The following is a 19,027-nucleotide window of genomic DNA, read 5'->3' on the forward strand; positions in this document are numbered from 1 at the left end:
GTGGTTTGTAGGCTTGCTAAACTCTAGTGTTGACGAAATGCGAGAGTCCTATAGAGGGACGTTAACCTTCAGTTAGTGAGAGCAACTCTCGGGGAGGGGGGTGGTATTTAGGCTTGCTGAACTCTAGTTTGGAAGACATGTCCGAGTTATCCAGGAAGGCTTACAATCACTTAGCTAGAAAGCCAGTATCGGCGGTCGCCTTGTAGGCTTGCTAAACTCTAGTTTCCAGGAAGGGCAAGAGTCATATAGAGGATCACTTAAATTCACTCAGTGAATGCAACTCTCGCGGGCTGCCTTTTAGGGTGGCTAAACTCTAGTTGGAAGGAAGTGTGAGAGTCATATATAGGAATTCTTACCTTGACTTAGTGAAAACACCTATGGAGCGGTGGCTTGTCGTCTTGCTGAACTCCAGTTTGGAAGATGTGCGAGAGTATGTATTCATAGGGATATTTACAGCCACTTAGAGAAAGTAGCTCTCAGGGGTGGTGCGCAGGGTTACAAAACTACATTCAATGAAGGACAAGAAAAATATACGGGGGAGGCTTACATTCGGGTAGAGAAAGCAACTCTCGTGGGGTGTATTGCCAGATGGCTAAACGTTGAGATTGGAACAAGTGTGAGTTTCTTGTGAATCACACTGAAGGATGAAGTCACTATGTAAAAGTTGGATACTTCTTAGCCAGACGGGAGTCACGATAGGAACACATACACTGACTGAGAGAAAGCAATTGTTGGGTGGTGGGTTGTAGGTTTGCTAAAGCCCAGTTTGGAAGAAGTGCGAGAATCCTTTATAGGAATGCTTACATTCACTTCCAGAAAGCAGCGATCAGCGGTGGTTTGCAGGATTGCTACACCGCAGTTTGCAAGAAGTGCGAGAGTCATGCATAGCAATGCTTAAATTCCCTTAGAGAAAGCAACTGTCGGCGGGTGATTTTTAGGCTTTCTAGCCTCTGGTTTGGATGAAGTGTGAGACATACATGGGAACGCTTACATTCCCTTCCAGAAAGCAAGTGTCGCGGAGTGGTTTTTAGGCTTGCAAGACTTCTGAACGGAAGAAGTGCGAGAGGCATATACAGGAAGGCGTACATTTACTTAATGAAAGCAACTATAGTGGGATGCATTGGAGAATTGCTAAAGTCTGAGATTGGAAGAAGTGTGACCTTCCTGTCAAACACACTTGAGAAAGAAGTCATCACGTAGGACGGGGAGAGCTCCCAGCAGTAAGGAGTCATGTATAGGGACGCTTAAACTAACTTAGACAGAGCAACTAGCAGGTGGTGCTCTGTAGGCTGGCTAAACGCTAGAATGGAGGAAGTGCCAGACGGTCTTCTATATTAACGCTTACATTCACTGAGAGAAAGAGACTATGTTGGGCGCTTTGTTACACTGGTAAACTCTGAGATTGGAGGAAGTGTGAGAGTTTCCTGTCCAACGCACTTAAGAAAGAAGTCATTATGTAGGAGGAGGAGAGTTCTCGGCTAGAAAGGGAGGACGCTTTCTATGTATGGGAACGCTTACATTCACTTCAAGAAACTATCGGGGGGTAATTTGTAGTTAAACTCTAGAAGAACTGTGAGAGTCCTATATAGGAAGGCTTGCATTCACTTAGGGAAAGCAAGTACGAAGAAGGAGTGGTTTGTAGGCTTGCTAAACTCTAGTGTTGACGAAATGCGAGAGTCCTATAGAGGGACATTAACCTTCAGTTAGTGAGAGCAACTCTCGGGGAGGGGGGTGGTATTTAGGCTTGCTGAACTCTAGTTTGGAAGACATGTCCGAGTTATCCAGGAAGGTTACAATCACTTAGCTAGAAAGCCAGTATCGGCGGTCGCCTTGTAGGCTTGCTAAACTCTAGTTTCCAGGAAGGGCAAGAGTCATATAGAGGATCACTTAAATTCACTCAGTGAAAGCAACTGTCCTGGGCTGCCTTTTAGGGTGGCTAAACTCTAGTTGGAAAGAAGTGTGAGAGTCATATATAGGAATTCTTACCTTGACTTAGTGAAAGCACCTATGGAGCGGTGGCTTGACGTCTTGCTGAACTCCAGTTTGGAAGATGTGTGAGAGTATGTATTCATAGGGATATTTACAGCCACTTAGAGAAAGTAGCTCTCAGGGCTGGTGCGCAGGGTTACAAAACTACATTCAAAGAAGGACAAGAAAATTATACGGGGGAGGCTTACATTCGGGTAGAGAAAGCAACTCTCGTGGGGTGTATTGCCAGATGGCTAAACGTTGAGATTGGAACAAGTGTGAGTTTCTTGTGAATCACACTGAAGGATGAAGTCACTATGTAAAAGCTGGATACTTCTTAGCCAGACGGGAGTCACGATAGGAACACATACACTGACTGAGAGAAAGCAATTGTTGGGTGGTGGGTTGTTGGTTTGCTAAAGTCCAGTTTGGAAGAAGTGCGAGAATTCTTTATAGGAATGCTTACATTCACTTCCAGAAAGCAGCGATCAGCGGTGGTTTGCAGGATTGCTACACCGCAGTTTGCAAGAAGTGCGAGAGTCGTGCATAGCAATGCTTAAATTCCCTTAGAGAAAGCAACTGTCGGCGGGTGCTTTTTAGGCTTTCTAGCCTCTGGTTTGGATGAAGTGTGAGACATACATGGGAACGCTTACATTCCATTCCAGAAAGCAAGTGTCGCGGAGTGGTTTTTAGGCTTGCAAGACTTCTGAACGGAAGAAGTGCGAGAGGCATATACAGGAAGGCGTACATTTACTTAATGAAAGCAACTATAGTGGGATGCATTGGAGAATTGCTAAAGTCTGAGATTGGAAGAAGTGTGACCTTCCTGTCAAACACACTTGAGAAAGAAGTCATCACGTAGGACGGGGAGAGCTCCCAGCAGTAAGGAGTCATGTATAGGGACGCTTAAACTAACTTAGAGCGAGCAACTAGCAGGTGGTGCTCTGTAGGCTGGCTAAACGCTAGAATGGAGGAAGTGCCAGACGGTCTTCTATATGAACGCTTACATTCACTGAGAGAAAGAGACTATGTTGGGCGCTTTGTTACACTGGTAAACTCTGAGATTGGAAGAAGTGTGAGAGTTTCCTGTCCAACGCACTTAAGAAAGAAGTCATTATGTAGGAAGAGGAGAGTTCTCGGCTAGAAAGGGAGGAGGCTTTCTATGTATGGGAACGCTTACATTCACTTCAAGAAACTATCGGGGGGTAATTTGTAGTTAAACTCTAGAAGAACTGTGAGAGTCCTATATAGGAAGGCTTGCATTCACTTAGGGAAAGCAAGTACGAAGAAGGAGTGGTTTGTAGGCTTGCTAAACTCTAGTGTTGACGAAATGCGAGAGTCCTATAGAGGGACGTTAACCTTCAGTTAGTGAGAGCAACACTCGGGGGGGGGGTGGTATTTAGGCTTGCTGAACTCTAGTTTGGAAGACATGTCCGAGTTATCCAGGAAGGCTTACAATCACTTAGCTAGAAAGCCAGTATCGGCGGTCGCCTTGTAGGCTTGCTAAACTCTAGTTTCCAGGAAGGGCAAGAGTCATATAGAGGATCACTTAAATTCACTCAGTGAAAGCAACTGTCGCAGGCTGCCTTTTAGGGTGGCTAAACTCTAGTTGGGAGGAAGTGTGAGAGTCATATATAGGAATTCTTACCTTGACTTAGTGAAAGCACCTATGGAGCGGTGGCTTGTCGTCTTGCTGAACTCCAGTTTGGAAGATGTGCGAGAGTATGTATTCATAGGGATATTTACAGCCACTTAGAGAAAGTAGCTCTCAGGGCTGGTGCGCAGGGTTACAAAACTACATTCAATGAAGGACAAGAAAAATATACGGGGGAGGCTTACATTCGGGTAGAGAAAGCAACTCTCGTGGGGTGTATTGCCAGATGGCTAAACGTTGAGATTGGAACAAGTGTGAGTTTCTTGTGAATCACACTGAAGGATGAAGTCACTATGTAAAAGCTGGATACTTCTTAGCCAGACGGGAGTCACGATAGGAACACATACACTGACTGAGAGAAAGCAATTGTTGGGTGGTGGGTTGTAGGTTTGCTAAAGTCCAGTTTGGAAGAAGTGCGAGAATCCTTTATAGGAATGCTTACATTCACTTCCAGAAAGCAGCGATCAGCGGTGGTTTGCAGGATTGCTACACCGCAGTTTGCAAGAAGTGCGAGAGTCGTGCATAGCAATGCTTAAATTCCCTTAGAGAAAGCAACTGTCGGCGGGTGATTTTTAGGCTTTGTAGCCTCTGGTTTGGATGAAGTGTGAGACATACATGGGAAAGCTTACATTCCCTTCCAGAAAGCAAGTGTCGCGGAGTGGTTTTTAGGCTTGCAAGACTTCTGAACGGAAGAAGTGCGAGAGGCATATACAGGAAGGCGTACATTTACTTAATGAAAGCAACTATAGTGGGATGCATTGGAGAATTGCTAAAGTCTGAGATTGGAAGAAGTGTGACCTTCCTGTCAAACACACTTGAGAAAGAAGTCATCACGTAGGACGGGGAGAGCTCCCAGCAGTAAGGAGTCATGTATAGGGACGCTTAAACTAACTTAGAGCGAGCAACTAGCAGGTGGTGCTCTGTAGGCTGGCTAAACGCTAGAATGGAGGAAGTGCCAGACGGTCTTCTATATTAACGCTTACATTCACTGAGAGAAAGAGACTATGTTGGGCGCTTTGTTACACTGGTAAACTCTGAGATTGGAGGAAGTGTGAGAGTTTTCTGTCCAACGCACTTAGGAAAGAAGTCATTATGTAGGAAGAGGAGAGTTCTCGGCTAGAAAGGGAGGAGGCTTTCTATGTATGGGAACGCTTACATTCACTTCAAGAAACTATCGGGGGGTAATTTGTAGTTAAACTCTAGAAGAACTGTGAGAGTCCTATATAGGAAGGCTTGCATTCACTTAGGGAAAGCAAGTACGAAGAAGGAGTGGTTTGTAGGCTTGCTAAATTCTAGTGTTGACGAAATGCGAGAGTCCTATAGAGGGACGTTAACCTTCAGTTAGTGAGAGCAACTCTCGGGGGGGGGGGGTGTTATTTAGGCTTGCTGAACTCTAGTTTGGAAGACATGTCCGAGTTATCCAGGAAGGCTTACAATCACTTAGCTAGAAAGCCAGTATCGGCGGTCGCCTTGTAGGCTTGCTAAACTCTAGTTTCCAGGAAGGGCAAGAGTCATATAGAGGATCACTTAAATTCACTCAGTGAAAGCAACTGTCGCGGGCTGCCTTTTAGGGTGGCTAAACTCTAGTTGGAAAGAAGTGTGAGAGTCATATATAGGAATTCTTACCTTGACTTAGTGAAAGCACCTATGGAGCGGTGGCTTGTCGTCTTGCTGAACTCCAGTTTGGAAGATGTGCGAGAGTATGTATTCATAGGGATATTTACAGCCACTTAGAGAAAGTAGCTCTCAGGGCTGGTGCGCAGGGTTACAAAACTACATTCAAAGAAGGACAAGAAAAATATACGGGGGAGGCTTACATTCGGGTAGAGAAAGCAACTCTCGTGGGGTGTATTGCCAGATGGCTAAACGTTGAGATTGGAACAAGTGTGAGTTTCTTGTGAATCACACTGAAGGATGAAGTCACTATGTAAAAGCTGGATACTTCTTAGCCAGACGGGAGTCACGATAGGAACACATACACTGACTGAGAGAAAGCAATTGTTGGGTGGTGGGTTGTAGGTTTGCTAAAGTCCAGTTTGGAAGAAGTGCGAGAATCCTTTATAGGAATGCTTACATTCACTTCCAGAAAGCAGCGATCAGCGGTGGTTTGCAGGATTGCTACACCGCAGTTTGCAAGAAGTGCGAGAGTCGTGCATAGCAATGCTTAAATTCCCTTAGAGAAAGCAACTGTCGGCGGGTGATTTTTAGGCTTTCTAGCCTCTGGTTTGGATGAAGTGTGAGACATACATGGGAACGCTTACATTCCCTTCCAGAAAGCAAGTGTCGCGGAGTGGTTTTTAGGCTTGCAAGACTTCTGAACGGAAGAAGTGCGAGAGGCATATACAGGAAGGCGTACATTTACTTAATGAAAGCAACTATAGTGGGATGCATTGGAGAATTGCTAAAGTCTGAGATTGGAAGAAGTGTGACCTTCCTGTCAAACACACTTGAGAAAGAAGTCATCACGTAGGACGGGGAGAGCTCCCAGCAGTAAGGAGTCATGTATAGGGACGCTTAAACTAACTTAGAGCGAGCAACAAGCAGGTGGTGCTCTGTAGGCTGGCTAAACGCTAGAATGGAGGAAGTGCCAGACGGTCTTCTATATTAACGCTTACATTCACTGAGAGAAAGAGACTATGTTGGGCGCTTTGTTACACTGGTAAACTCTGAGATTGGAGGAAGTGTGAGAGTTTCCTGTCCAACGCACTTAGGAAAGAAGTCATTATGTAGGAAGAGGAGAGTTCTCGGCTAGAAACGGAGGACGCTTTCTATGTATGGGAACGCTTACATTCATTTCAAGAAACTATCGGGGGGTAATTTGTAGTTAAACTCTAGAAGAACTGTGAGAGTCCTATATAGGAAGGCTTGCATTCACTTAGGGAAAGCAAGTACGAAGAAGGAGTGGTTTGTAGGCTTGCTAAACTCTAGTGTTGACGAAATGCGAGAGTCCTATAGAGGGACGTTAACCTTCAGTTAGTGAGAGCAACTCTCGGGGGGGGGGTGGTATTTAGGCTTGCTGAAATCTAGTTTGGAAGACATGTCCGAGTTATCCAGGAAGGCTTACAATCACTTAGCTAGAAAGCCAGTATCGGCGGTCGTCTTGTAGGCTTGCTAAACTCTAGTTTCCAGGAAGGGCAAGAGTCATATAGAGGATCACTTAAATTCACTCAGTGAAAGCAACTGTCACGGGCTGCCTTTTAGGGTGGCTAAACTCTAGTTGGAAGGAAGTGTGAGAGTCATATATAGGAATTCTTACCTTGACTTAGTGAAAGCACCTATGTAGCGGTGGCTTGTCATCTTGCTGAACTCCAGTTTGGAAGATGTGCGAGAGTATGTATTCATAGGGATATTTACAGCCACTTAGAGAAAGTAGCTCTCAGGGCTGGTGCGCAGGGTTACAAAACTACATTCAAAGAAGGACAAGAAAAATATACGGGGGAGGCTTACATTCGGGTAGAGAAAGCAACTCTCGTGGGGTGTATTGCCAGATGGCTAAACGTTGAGATTGGAACAAGTGTGAGTTTCTTGTGAATCACACTGAAGGATGAAGTCACTATGTAAAAGCTGGATACTTCTTAGCCAGACGGGAGTCACGATAGGAACACATACACTGACTGAGAGAAAGCAATTGTTGGGTGGTGGGTTGTAGGTTTGCTAAAGTCCAGTTTGGAGGATGTGCGAGAATCCTTTATAGGAATGCTTACATTCACTTCCAGAAAGCAGCGATCAGCGGTGGTTTGCAGGATTGCTACACCGCAGTTTGCAAGAAGTGCGAGAGTCGTGCATAGCAATGCTTAAATTCCCTTAGAGAAAGCAACTGTCGGCGGGTGATTTTTAGGCTTTCTACCCTCTGGTTTGGATGAAGTGTGAGACATACATGGGAACGCTTACATTCCCTTCCAGAAAGCAAGTGTCGCGGAGTGGTTTTTAGGCTTGCAAGACTTCTGAACGGAAGAAGTGCGAGAGGCATATACAGGAAGGCGTACATTTACTTAATGAAAGCAACTATAGTGGGATGCATTGGAGAATTGCTAAAGTCTGAGATTGGAAGAAGTGTGACCTTCCTGTCAAACACACTTGAGAAAGAAGTCATCACGTAGGACGGGGAGAGCTCCCAGCAGTAAGGAGTCATGTATAGGGACGCTTAAACTAACTTAGAGCGAGCAACTAGCAGGTGGTGCTCTGTAGGCTGGCTAAACGCTAGAATGGAGGAAGTGCCAGACGGTCTTCTATATTAACGCTTACATTCACTGAGAGAAAGAGACTATGTTGGGCGCTTTGTTACACTGGTAAACTCTGAGATTGGAAGAAGTGTGAGAGTTTCCTGTCCAACGCACTTAGGAAAGAAGTCATTATGTAGGAAGAGGAGAGTTCTCGGCTAGAAACGGAGGAGGCTTTCTATGTATGGGAACGCTTACATTCACTTCAAGAAACTATCGGGGGGTAATTTGTAGTTAAACTCTAGAAGAACTGTGAGAGTCCTATATAGGAAGGCTTGCATTCACTTAGGGAAAGCAAGTACGAAGAAGGAGTGGTTTGTAGGCTTGCTAAACTCTAGTGTTGACGAAATGCGAGAGTCCTATAGAGGGACGTTAACCTTCAGTTAGTGAGAGCAACTCTCGGGGAGGGGGGTGGTATTTAGGCTTGCTGAACTCTAGTTTGGAAGTCATGTCCGAGTTATCCAGGAAGGTTACAATCACTTAGCTAGAAAGCCAGTATCGGCAGTCGCCTTGTAGGCTTGCTAAACTCTAGTTTCCAGGAAGGGCAAGAGTCATATAGAGGATCACTTAAATTCACTCAGTGAAAGCAACTGTCGCAGGCTGCCTTTTAGGGTGGCTAAACTCTAGTTGGAAGGAAGTGTGAGAGTCATATATAGGAATTCTTACCTTGACTTAGTGAAAGCACCTATGGAGCGGTGGCTTGTCGTCTTGCTGAACTCCAGTTTGGAAGATGTGCGAGAGTATGTATTCATAGGGATATTTACAGCCACTTAGAGAAAGTAGCTCTCAGGGCTGGTGCGCAGGGTTACAAAACTACATTCAAAGAAGGACAAGAAAAATATACGGCGGAGGCTTACATTCGGGTAGAGAAAGCAACTCTCGTGGGGTGTATTGCCAGATGGCTAAACGTTGAGATTGGAACAAGTGTGAGTTTCTTGTGAATCACACTGAAGGATGAAGTCACTATGTAAAAGCTGGATACTTCTTAGCCAGACGGGAGTCACGATAGGAACACATACACTGACTGAGAGAAAGCAATTGTTGGGTGGTGGGTTGTAGGTTTGCTAAAGTCCAGTTTGGAGGAAGTGCGAGAATCCTTTATAGGAATGCTTACATTCACTTCCAGAAAGCAGCGATCAGCGGTGGTTTGCAGGATTGCTACACCGCAGTTTGCAAGAAGTGCGAGAGTCATGCATAGCAATGCTTAAATTCCCTTAGAGAAAGCAACTGTCGGCGGGTGATTTTTAGGCTTTCTAGCCTCTGGTTTGGATGAAGTGTGAGACATACATGGGAACGCTTACATTCCCTTCCAGAAAGCAAGTGTCGCGGAGTGGTTTTTAGGCTTGCAAGACTTCTGAACGGAAGAAGTGCGAGAGGCATATACAGGAAGGCGTACATTTACTTAATGAAAGCAACTATAGTGGGATGCATTGGAGAATTGCTAAAGTCTGAGATTGGAAGAAGTGTGACCTTCCTGTCAAACACACTTGAGAAAGAAGTCATCACGTAGGACGGGGAGAGCTCCCAGCAGTAAGGAGTCATGTATAGGGACGCTTAAACTAACTTAGAGCGAGCAACTAGCAGGTGGTGCTCTGTAGGCTGGCTAAACGCTAGAATGGAGGAAGTGCCAGACGGTCTTCTATATTAACGCTTACATTCACTGAGAGAAAGAGACTATGTTGGGCGCTTTGTTACACTGGTAAACTCTGAGATTGGAAGAAGTGTGAGAGTTTCCTGTCCAACGCACTTAGGAAAGAAGTCATTATGTAGGAAGAGGAGAGTTCTCGGCTAGAAAGGGAGGAGGCTTTCTATGTATGGGAACGCTTACATTCACTTCAAGAAACTATCGGGGGGTAATTTGTAGTTAAACTCTAGAAGAACTGTGAGAGTCCTATATAGGAAGGCTTGCATTCACTTAGGGAAAGCAAGTACGAAGAAGGAGTGGTTTGTAGGCTTGCTAAACTCTAGTGTTGACGAAATGCGAGAGTCCTATAGAGGGACGTTAACCTTCAGTTAGTGAGAGCAACTCTCGGGCAGGGGGGTGGTATTTAGGCTTGCTGAACTCTAGTTTGGAAGACATGTCCGAGTTATCCAGGAAGGCTTACAATAACTTAGCTAGAAAGCCAGTATCGGCGGTCGCCTTGTAGGCTTGCTAAACTCTAGTTTCCAGGAAGGGCAAGAGTCATATAGAGGATCACTTAAATTCACTCAGTGAAAGCAACTGTCGCAGGCTGCCTTTTAGGGTGGCTAAACTCTAGTTGGAAGGAAGTGTGAGAGTCATATATAGGAATTCTTACCTTGACTTAGTGAAAGCACCTATGGAGCGGTGGATTGTCGTCTTGCTGAACTCCAGTTTGGAAGATGTGCGAGAGTATGTATTCATAGGGATATTTACAGCCACTTAGAGAAAGTAGCTCTCAGGGCTGGGGCGCAGGGTTACAAAACAACATTCAAAGAAGGACAAGAAAAATATACGGGGGAGGCTTACATTCGGGTAGAGAAAGCAACTCTCGTGGGGTGTATTGCCAGATGGCTAAACGTTGAGATTGGAACAAGTGTGAGTTTCTTGTGAATCACACTGAAGGTTGAAGTCACTATGGAAAAGCTGGATACTTCTTAGCCAGACGGGAGTCACGATAGGAACACATACACTGACTGAGAGAAAGCAATTGTTGGGTGGTGGGTTGTAGGTTTGCTAAAGTCCAGTTTGGAAGAAGTGCGAGAATCCTTTAAAGGAATGCTTACATTCACTTCCAGAAAGCAGCGATCAGCGGTGGTTTGCAGGATTGCTACACCGCAGTTTGCAAGAAGTGCGAGAGTCATGCATAGCAATGCTTAAATTCCCTTAGAGAAAGCAACTGTCGGCGGGTGATTTTTAGGCTTTCTAGCCTCTGGTTTGGATGAAGTGTGAGACATACATGGGAACGCTTACATTCCCTTCCAGAAAGCAAGTGTCGCGGAGTGGTTTTTAGGCTTGCAAGACTTCTGAACGGAAGAAGTGCGAGAGGCATATACAGGAAGGCGTACATTTACTTAATGAAAGCAACTATAGTGGGATGCATTGGAGAATTGCTAAAGTCTGAGATTGGAAGAAGTGTGACCTTCCTGTCAAACACACTTGAGAAAGAAGTCATTACGTAGGATGGGGAGAGCTCCCAGCAGTAAGGAGTCATGTATAGGGACGCTTATACTAACTTAGAGAGAGCAACTAGCAGGTGGTGCTCTGTAGGCTGGCTAAACACAAGAATCAGGAAGTGCCAGACGGTCTTGTATATGAACGCTTACATTCACTGAGAGAAAGAGACTATGTTGGGCGCTTTGTTACACTGGTAAACTCTGAGATTGGAAGAAGTGTGAGAGTTTCCTGTCCAACGCACTTAGGAAAGAAGTCATTATGTAGGAAGAGGAGAGTTCTCGGCTAGAAAGGGAGGAGGCTTTCTATGTATGGGAACGCTTACATTCACTTCAAGAAACTATCGGGGGGTAATTTGTAGTTAAACTCTAGAAGAACTGTGAGAGTCCTATATAGGAAGGCTTGCATTCACTTAGGGAAAGCAAGTACGAAGAAGGAGTGGTTTGTAGGCTTGCTAAACTCTAGTGTTGACGAAATGCGAGAGTCCTATAGAGGGACGTTAACCTTCAGTTAGTGAGAGCAACTCTCGGGGGGGGGTGGTGGTATTTAGGCTTGCTGAACTCTAGTTTGGAAGACATGTCCGAGTTATCCAGGAAGGCTTACAATCACTTAGCTAGAAAGCCAGTATCGGCGGTCGCCTTGTAGGCTTGCTAAACTCTAGTTTCCAGGAAGGGCAAGAGTCATATAGAGGATCACTTAAATTCACTCAGTGAAAGCACCTGTCGCGGGCTGCCTTTTAGGGTGGCTAAACTCTAGTTGGAAGGAAGTGTGAGAGTCATATATAGGAATTCTTACCTTGACTTAGTGAAAGCACCTATGGAGCGGTGGCTTGTCGTCTTGCTGAACTCCAGTTTGGAAGATGTGCGAGAGTATGTATTCATAGGGATATTTACAGCCACTTAGAGAAAGTAGCTCTCAGGGCTGGTGCGCAGGGTTACAAAACTACATTCAAAGAAGGACAAGAAAAATATACGGGGGAGGCTTACATTCGGGTAGAGAAAGCAACTCTCGTGGGGTGTATTGCCAGATGGCTAAACGTTGAGATTGGAACAAGTGTGAGTTTCTTGTGAATCACACTGAAGGATGAAGTCACTATGTAAAAGCTGGATACTTCTTAGCCAGACGGGAGTCACGATAGGAACACATACACTGACTGAGAGAAAGCAATTGTTGGGTGGTGGGTTGTAGGTTTGCTAAAGTCCAGTTTGGAGGAAGTGCGAGAATCCTTTATAGGAATGCTTACATTCACTTCCAGAAAGCAGCGATCAGCGGTGGTTTGCAGGATTGCTACACCGCAGTTTGCAAGAAGTGCGAGAGTCATGCATAGCAATGCTTAAATTCCCTTAGAGAAAGCAACTGTCGGCGGGTGATTTTTAGGCTTTCTAGCCTCTGGTTTGGATGAAGTGTGAGACATACATGGGAACGCTTACATTCCCTTCCAGAAAGCAAGTGTCGCGGAGTGGTTTTTAGGCTTGCAAGACTTCTGAACGGAAGAAGTGCGAGAGGCATATACAGGAAGGCGTACATTTACTTAATGAAAGCAACTATAGTGGGATGCATTGGAGAATTGCTAAAGTCTGAGATTGGAAGAAGTGTGACCTTCCTGTCAAACACACTTGAGAAAGAAGTCATCACGTAGGATGGGGAGAGCTCCCAGCAGTAAGGAGTCATGTATAGGGACGCTTAAACTAACTTAGAGAGAGCAACTAGCAGGTGGTGCTCTGTAGGCTGGCTAAACACAAGAATCAGGAAGTGCCAGACGGTCTTGTATATGAACGCTTACATTCACTGAGAGAAAGAGACTATGTTGGGCGCTTTGTTACACTGGTAAACTCTGAGATTGGAAGAAGTGTGAGAGTTTCCTGTCCAACGCTCTTAGGAAAGAAGTCATTATGTAGGAAGAGGAGAGTTCTCGGCTAGAAAGGGAGGAGGCTTTCTATGTATGGGAACGCTTACATTCACTTCAAGAAACTATCGGGGGGTAATTTGTAGTTAAACTCTAGAAGAACTGTGAGAGTCCTATATAGGAAGGCTTGCATTCACTTAGGGAAAGCAAGTACGAAGAAGGAGTGGTTTGTAGGCTTGCTAAACTCTAGTGTTGACGAAATGCGAGAGTCCTATAGAGGGACGTTAACCTTCAGTTAGTGAGAGCAACTCTCGGGGGGGGGTGGTGGTATTTAGGCTTGCTGAACTCTAGTTTGGAAGACATGTCCGAGTTATCCAGGAAGGCTTACAATCACTTAGCTAGAAAGCCAGTATCGGCGGTCGCCTTGTAGGCTTGCTAAACTCTAGTTTCCAGGAAGGGCAAGAGTCATATAGAGGATCACTTAAATTCACTCAGTGAAAGCAACTGTCGCGGGCTGCCTTTTAGGGTGGCTAAACTCTAGTTGGAAAGAAGTGTGAGAGTCATATATAGGAATTCTTACCTTGACTTAGTGAAAGCACCTATGGAGCGGTGGCTTGTCGTCTTGCTGAACTCCAGTTTGGAAGATGTGCGAGAGTATGTATTCATAGGGATATTTACAGCCACTTAGAGAAAGTAGCTCTCAGGGCTGGTGCGCAGGGTTACAAAACTACATTCAAAGAAGGACAAGAAAAATATACGGGGGAGGCTTACATTCGGGTAGAGAAAGCAACTCTCGTGGGGTGTATTGCCAGATGGCTAAACGTTGAGATTGGAACAAGTGTGAGTTTCTTGTGAATCACACTGAAGGATGAAGTCACTATGTAAAAGCTGGATACTTCTTAGCCAGACGGGAGTCACGATAGGAACACATACACTGACTGAGAGAAAGCAATTGTTGGGTGGTGGGTTGTAGGTTTGCTAAAGTCCAGTTTGGAAGAAGTGCGAGAATCCTTTATAGGAATGCTTACATTCACTTCCAGAAAGCAGCGATCAGCGGTGGTTTGCAGGATTGCTACACCGCAGTTTGCAAGAAGTGCGAGAGTCGTGCATAGCAATGCTTAAATTCCCTTAGAGAAAGCAACTGTCGGCGGGTGATTTTTAGGCTTTCTAGCCTCTGGTTTGGATGAAGTGTGAGACATACATGGGAACGCTTACATTCCCTTCCAGAAAGCAAGTGTCGCGGAGTGGTTTTTAGGCTTGCAAGACTTCTGAACGGAAGAAGTGCGAGAGGCATATACAGGAAGGCGTACATTTACTTAATGAAAGCAACTATAGTGGGATGCATTGGAGAATTGCTAAAGTCTGAGATTGGAAGAAGTGTGACCTTCCTGTCAAACACACTTGAGAAAGAAGTCATCACGTAGGACGGGGAGAGCTCCCAGCAGTAAGGAGTCATGTATAGGGACGCTTAAACTAACTTAGAGCGAGCAACTAGCAGGTGGTGCTCTGTAGGCTGGCTAAACGCTAGAATGGAGGAAGTGCCAGACGGTCTTCTATATTAACGCTTACATTCACTGAGAGAAAGAGACTATGTTGGGCGCTTTGTTACACTGGTAAACTCTGAGATTGGAAGAAGTGTGAGAGTTTCCTGTCCAACGCACTTAGGAAAGAAGTCATTATGTAGGAAGAGCAGAGTTCTCGGCTAGAAAGGGAGGACGCTTTCTATGTATGGGAACGCTTACATTCACTTCAAGAAACTATCGGGGGGTAATTTGTAGTTAAACTCTAGAAGAACTGTGAGAGTCCTATATAGGAAGGCTTGCATTCACTTAGGGAAAGCAAGTACGAAGAAGGAGTGGTTTGTAGGCTTGCTAAACTCTAGTGTTGACGAAATGCGAGAGTCCTATAGAGGGACGTTAACCTTCAGTTAGTGAGAGCAACTCTCGGGGGGGGGGGTGGTATTTAGGCTTGCTGAACTCTAGTTTGGAAGACATGTCCGAGTTATCCAGGAAGGCTTACAATCACTTAGCTAGAAAGCCAGTATCGGCGGTCGCCTTGTAGGCTTGCTAAACTCTAGTTTCCAGGAAGGGCAAGAGAAATATAGAGGATCACTTAAATTCACTCAGTGAAAGCAACTGTCGCAGGCTGCCTTTTAGGGTGGCTAAACTCTAGTTGGAAGGAAGTGTGAGAGTCATATATAGGAATTCTTACCTTGACTTAGTGAAAGCACCTATGGAGCGGTGGCTTGTCGTCTTGCTGAACTCCAGTTTGGAAGATGTGCGAGAGTATGTATTCATAGGGATATTTACAGCCACTTAGAGAAAGTAGCTCTCAGGGCTGGTGCGCAGGGTTACAAAACTACATTCAAAGAAGGACAAGAAAAATATACGGGGGAGGCTTACATTCGGGTAGAGAAAGCAACTCTCGTGGGGTGTATTGCCAGATGGCTAAACGTTGAGATTGGAACAAGTGTGAGTTTCTTGTGAATCACACTGAAGGATGAAGTCACTATGGAAAAGCTGGATACTTCTTAGCCAGACGGGAGTCACGATAGGAACACATACACTGACTGAGAGAAAGCAATTGTTGGGTGGTGGGTTGTAGGTTTGCTAAAGTCCAGTTTGGAAGAAGTGCGAGAATCCTTTATAGGAATGCTTACATTCACTTCCAGAAAGCAGCGATCAGCGGTGGTTTGCAGGATTGCTACACCGCAGTTTGCAAGAAGTGCGAGAGTCGTGCATAGCAATGCTTAAATTCCCTTAGAGAAAGCAACTGTCGGCGGGTGATTTTTAGGCTTTCTAGCCTCTGGTTTGGATGAAGTGTGAGACATACATGGGAACGCTTACATTCCCTTCCAGAAAGCAAGTGTCGCGGAGTGGTTTTTAGGCTTGCAAGACTTCTGAACGGAAGAAGTGCGAGAGGCATATACAGGAAGGCGTACATTTACTTAATGAAAGCAACTATAGTGGGATGCATTGGAGAATTGCTAAAGTCTGAGATTGGAAGAAGTGTGACCTTCCTGTCAAACACACTTGAGAAAGAAGTCATCACGTAGGACGGGGAGAGCTCCCAGCAGTAAGGAGTCATGTATAGGGACGCTTAAACTAACTTAGAGAGAGCAACTAGCAGGTGGTGATCTGTAGGCTGGCTAAACACAAGAATCAGGAAGTGCCAGACGGTCTTCTATATGAACGCTTACATTCACTGAGAGAAAGAGACTATGTTGGGCGCTTTGTTACACTGGTAAACTCTGAGATTGGAAGAAGTGTGAGAGTTTCCTGTCCAACGCACTTAGGAAAGAAGTCATTATGTAGGAAGAGGAGAGTTCTCGGCTAGAAAGGGAGGAGGCTTTCTATGTATGGGAACGCTTACATTCACTTCAAGAAACTATCGGGGGGTAATTTGTAGTTAAACTCTAGAAGAACTGTGAGAGTCCTATATAGGAAGGCTTGCATTCACTTAGGGAAAGCAAGTACGAAGAAGGAGTGGTTTGTAGGCTTGCTAAACTCTAGTGTTGACGAAATGCGAGAGTCCTATAGAGGGATGTTAACCTTCAGTTAGTGAGAGCAACTCTCGGGGGGGGGGGGTGGTATTTAGGCTTGCTGAACTCTAGTTTGGAAGACATGTCCGAGTTATCCAGGAAGGCTTACAATCACTTAGCTAGAAAGCCAGTATCGGCGGTCGCCTTGTAGGCTTGCTAAACTCTAGTTTCCAGGAAGGGCAAGAGTCATATAGAGGATCACTTAAATTCACTCAGTGAAAGCAACTGTCGCGGGCTGCCTTTTAGGGTGGCTAAACTCTAGTTGGAAAGAAGTGTGAGAGTCATATATAGGAATTCTTACCTTGACTTAGTGAAAGCACCTATGGAGCGGTGGCTTGTCGTCTTGCTGAACTCCAGTTTGGAAGATGTGCGAGAGTATGTATTCATAGGGATATTTACAGCCACTTAGAGAAAGTAGCTCTCAGGGCTGGTGCGCAGGGTTACAAAACTACATTCAAAGAAGGACAAGAAAAATATACGGGGGAGGCTTACATTCGGGTAGAGAAAGCAACTCTCGTGGGGTGTATTGCCAGATGGCTAAACGTTGAGATTGGAACAAGTGTGAGTTTCTTGTGAATCACACTGAAGGATGAAGTCACTATGTAAAAGCTGGATACTTCTTAGCCAGACGGGAGTCACGATAGGAACACATACACTGACTGAGAGAAAGCAATTGTTGGGTGGTGGGTTGTAGGTTTGCTAAAGTCCAGTTTGGAAGAAGTGCGAGAATCCTTTATAGGAATGCTTACATTCACTTCCAGAAAGCAGCGATCAGCGGTGGTTTGCAGGATTGCTACACCGCAGTTTGCAAGAAGTGCGAGAGTCGTGCATAGCAATGCTTAAATTCCCTTAGAGAAAGCAACTGTCGGCGGGTGATTTTTAGGCTTTCTAGCCTCTGGTTTGGATGAAGTGTGAGACATACATGGGAACGCTTACATTCCCTTCCAGAAAGCAAGTGTCGTGGAGTGGTTTTTAGGCTTGCAAGACTTCTGAACGGAAGAAGTGCGAGAGGCATATACAGGAAGGCGTACATTTACTTAATGAAAGCAACTATAGTGGGATGCATTGGAGAATTGCTAAAGTCTGAGATTGGAAGAAGTGTGACCTTCCTGTCAAACACACTTGAGAAAGAAGTCATCACGTAGGACGGGGAGAGCTCCCAGCAGTAAGGAGTCATGTATAGGGACGCTTAAACTAACTTAGAGCGAGCAACTAGCAGGTGGTGCTCTGTAGGCTGGCTAAACGCTAGAATGGAGGAAGTGCCAGACGGTCTTCTATATTAACGCTTACATTCACTGAGAGAAAGAGACTATGTTGGGCGCTTTGTTACACTGGTAAACTCTGAGATTGGAAGAAGTGTGAGAGTTTCCTGTCCAACGCACTTAGGAAAGAAGTCATTATGTAGGAAGAGGAGAGTTCTCGGCTAGAAAGGGAGGACGCTTTCTATGTATGGGAACGCTTACATTCACTTCAAGAAACTATCGGGGGGTAATTTGTAGTTAAACTCTAGAAGAACTGTGAGAGTCCTATATAGGAAGGCTTGCATTCACTTAGGGAAAGCAAGTACGAAGAAGGAGTGGTTTGTAGGCTTGCTAAACTCTAGTGTTGACGAAATGCGAGAGTCCTATAGAGGGACGTTAACCTTCAGTTAGTGAGAGCAACTCTCGGGGGGGGGGTGGTATTTAGGCTTGCTGAACTCTAGTTTGGAAGACATGTCCGAGTTATCCAGGAAGGCTTACAATCACTTAGCTAGAAAGCCAGTATCGGCGGTCGCCTTGTAGGCTTGCTAAACCCTAGTTTACAGGAAGGGCAAGAGTCATATAGAGGATCACTTAAATTCACTCAGTGAAAGCAACTGTCGCAGGCTGCCTTTTAGGGTGGCTAAACTCTAGTTGGAAAGAAGTGTGAGAGTCATATATAGGAATTCTTACCTTGACTTAGTGAAAGCACCTATGGAGCGGTGGCTTGTCGTCTTGCTGAACTCCAGTTTGGAAGATGTGCGAGAGTATGTATTCATAGGGATATTTACAGCCACTTAGAGAAAGTAGCTCTCAGGGCTGGTGCGCAGGGTTACAAAACTACATTCAAAGAAGGACAAGAAAAATATACGGGGGAGGCTTACATTCGGGTAGAGAAAGCAACTCTCGTGGGGTGTATTGCCAGATGGCTAAACGTTGAGATTGGAACAAGTGTGAGTTTCTTGTGAATCACACTGAAGGATGAAGTCACTATGGAAAAGCTGGATACTTCTTAGCCAGACGGGAGTCACGATAGGAACACATACACTGACTGAGAGAAAGCAATTGTTGGGTGGTGGGTTGTAGGTTTGCTAAAGTCCAGTTTGGAAGAAGTGCGAGAATCCTTTATAGGAATGCTTACATTCACTTCCAGAAAGCAGCGATCAGCGGTGGTTTGCAGGATTGCTACACCGCAGTTTGCAAGAAGTGCGAGAGTCGTGCATAGCAATGCTTAAATTCCCTTAGAGAAAGCAACTGTCGGCGGGTGATTTTTAGGCTTTCTACCCTCTGGTTTGGATGAAGTGTGAGACATACATGGGAACGCTGACATTCCCTTCCAGAAAGCAAGTGTCGCGGAGTGGTTTTTAGGCTTGCAAGACTTCTGAACGGAAGAAGTGCGAGAGGCATATACAGGAAGGCGTACATTT

The sequence above is a fragment of the Eulemur rufifrons genome, chromosome 8, assembly GCF_041146395.1.
Source record: "Eulemur rufifrons isolate Redbay chromosome 8, OSU_ERuf_1, whole genome shotgun sequence".
NCBI lineage: Eukaryota > Metazoa > Chordata > Mammalia > Primates > Lemuridae > Eulemur > Eulemur rufifrons.